Below are 3,267 nucleotides of genomic sequence, written 5' to 3'. Positions count from 1 at the left end.
CACCCTGGATTTCCCGTGTCCATTCAGCCAGCTGCTGACCCTCTCTGCCTTCTCATCTCACCTCTGGACAGAAGCTGCACATTTAGTCTCATGTATCTACTTGAGCTAAGAGGCACACTCTTCACGAGTATCATTTTATGTCCCATAGTCCAGTCTCATCCTTGTCTGAAGAGTTGGCCTCGGGAATGGTTTTAGTTTTGGGCTAACAGAGAGTCTGAGGGCCATGTCTTCCGGGGTCCCTCCAGTCTCAATCAAACCATTAAGTCTGGTCTTTTTACTAGAATTTGAGTTCTGCATCCCATTTTTCTCTTGTTCGGTCAGGTCAGGGACTCTCTGTTCCATGGCTGCTTCTTGACGTCACTTTCATACTTCCCATCTGGGGACCAAACTGAGGAGGGAAGGCTCAGCCCTGCAGGGCTCCTTACTTCTTCCATGTGAGTATCTAGTCTTGTATCACCTACTACCTCAGCCTCAGGTCCTAAACTCTAACACCTATACTGAGAGGCTGTGGGCATGAGACCACCTGAGAGCTGCTGACTGGCTTCTAGTCCTCACTCTATGACAATTTGTGGTGTGAACTGAGCAAGTCACGTCCCTCTGTAGTTTCCCCATCTTTAAGTTGCCCGCAGACGATCTCTAAGCTTCCTACCTGTTCTGCCATACTGGTTCTGAGACCCAGTGCAAAGGCGGCTGGGCACTCCGTGGCCTGGACCTTGCTGGCTCAGCTGCCTTCTGGCTCTCAGGACTGAACTGTGGACATTGCCCGTAGGGAAGGAATGGCCGCGTGAAGGTTGTTTATTCTGAGGACTCTTCCCTGAGGAAGTCACCTGAGCGGACCTGAGTTCCAGTTAAAGGCGGAGAACAGATTCTTGGCTCTGGTTCTGGTAAGGGCTTGGGGCACCAAGGGCCAGGGAGACACAGCGTGGCGACCGTGCACGGCTCAGGCCTCCTGTCTGGCAGCAGGGCCGTTTCCGCAGCAGATCAGGTCAGGTGGCGCGTCTGTCTGCCTTGCAGGACTACTCTGCTGGGGACTTGTGGCCTGCTTTTTGCACTCGTTTCCCATTTCCCATCTCTTCCTTTCACTTCTTCCTCTGCAGGTCGGGCTCTTCCCACTGACCCTGTCCAAGATAGGCTGTCAGTCTATCGGGGGCTGCGACCTACTTGTCGCCAGCTTCCAGCTGGGTCCGCGCCAGGACAGGTTTTACTTTCATTTCCCCGGCTGGCGCCCCTGGCTGCACAGGAGGTCAAGGACAGCTGGGCGCTGGCTCACAACCAAGGAAGGTCCCGTGATCAGGACTCGTTCCTTCCAGTCCCCACCAGCCCTAGGGAGTTGGATCTGTAGAGGACTCTGCGGTTGTATCTCGTTGCCTCCTCGCTGAATCCTTCAGGAAAGCCCCTGGTTCTGTACGGGAAATCGAGCTCTTGCTCCAGCTGCAGGCGCGGAGAAGCGTGTTCTTGGCGCAAACTTCGGTTTGCGTTGCTGGCAGGTTCAAGAAAAGCGAACCTAAGACTGTAGTTTCCGCCCTGCTGTACCCGGCTCCAGTGCCTACGCCAGCCGCGGCTTCGCAGTGCCAGGAATTCCCACTTGAGAGCCTTGGCACACGCCTTATCAGCCCAGGTGTGCTTTGTCGCTCTGGCACTTAGAGACCTGACGCTTGAGAACCCCGCCAATTCTCTAAGTGAAATCCCAGACCGGCAGCTCAGAGGATTTTGCTAGAACACCTTTATCTTCTAAAGTGTGTGTGTGTGTGTGTCTGTGTGTGCGCGCGCGCATGTGTGTTTGCGTGGGTGGGCTGCGGGGAGAAGAGTACTCTCTGAAGTGTCGGGGGTTTAAGTCGGAAAAAATATAAAGAATTTGCCAAATCTTGGGATCTATTCTCCCCCTCCCCCACCTTGTGGAATCTCGAGCTCGCTTACTTAATCATAGTTAAAGACCAAGCACATCACGAGAATGCGTTTTCGGTTTAATGGTCAGATCTAGAAGGAAACTCCGCAGCAGGAGTTCTTCTGGTGATTTGTTACAAAATAGAGTTGCATCCATCTAAATTGCAGTGATTGTAGATTCACATTAAGCACAGACAGTACAAGGAAGGAAGGAAGGAAGTGAAGGAAAAAATATCTTTAAAATCTCGCTGGCCAGAAAAGAAATCCTGGTTAATGAAGATCCGTTTTTTTTTGTGGGAAGAATTTTAAGAGTTCATGTGGTAAATAAACCCCAAAGCACTGTAATAAACGTATGTAGCCTAACATCATGTATACAGGCATAAGTACAAATATGCTAAGGGCTTGTTACATAGTGATGTCTCAATTTCCTCACATTCCAATTGAATCATTTTTAAGCCCTAAATTCAGTCTTCATCCTTAGTAATGTTTAGAGTTAAAAAAAAAAAAAATTTGTGGTGGTGTTTTTTCACCTAACACCATGATCAAGGTTCCTAAAGCCAGTGAGACCACACTCAGGTCATTTAGAAAAGTAATGAGAAACAAGAAATAACATTAATAAAATTAATAAAATAACTAAAACATAGTGGCTAAGTGAATTGCATAATTATCTCCCATGCTTCTTTATTCAAACAGGAATTTTTATGATATATTTATTATTCATATAGTTCAAAATGCCTTTGTTAAGCAGAGGGTTGGTTTATAGAGTTCACTTGAAAACAAGGTTCAAGAAGCATCCTGGAGTCATAACACAAAGTGGTTTATAGAAAGGACACAATCAGCCTTTTGGATTTGGTCACTCACACAGAGAGAAGTAAAGAGGGTACACGGCTCAGAGCAATTTTTTTTTTAAATATCCAACTTCTCTACGGAGCTAATAAAAATATAGATCATTTCCAGAAAAATGCATAAACCAATTTAAGCATAAAACAGGCATACAATTTCAGGGGCAGGCCAGGCTGAGAATTTCTGATACAGATTAAAAAGCACTGATTCTATATCTTTCATTTCTACCGGGCTTGGAGAGGTGGGGTTAGGCAGGACAATTAGCCTCTCTGTTTAAACCAAACCCTTTGTGGTGGAGTTGATTCTGACTCATGGCAACCCCATAGAGTAGAACTGCTACATAGGGTGTTCTTAGCTGTAATTTTTATGAAAGCAGATTGCCAGGCCTGTCTTCCATGGTGCTGCTGGGTAGGTTCAAACTGCCAACCTTTAAGTTAGTAGTCAAGCACAAACTGCTTGCACCACTGAGGGACCTAGCCTCTCTCTTCAGGGCATGATATTTTCCAGAATGTCAGGCTGAGGAAAAGTAATGCTTTTGCT

The sequence above is a fragment of the Trichechus manatus genome, unplaced genomic scaffold, assembly GCF_000243295.1.
Source record: "Trichechus manatus latirostris isolate Lorelei unplaced genomic scaffold, TriManLat1.0 scaffold00006, whole genome shotgun sequence".
Classification (NCBI taxonomy): domain Eukaryota; kingdom Metazoa; phylum Chordata; class Mammalia; order Sirenia; family Trichechidae; genus Trichechus; species Trichechus manatus.
Note: the sequence above shows the minus strand (reverse complement) of the source record.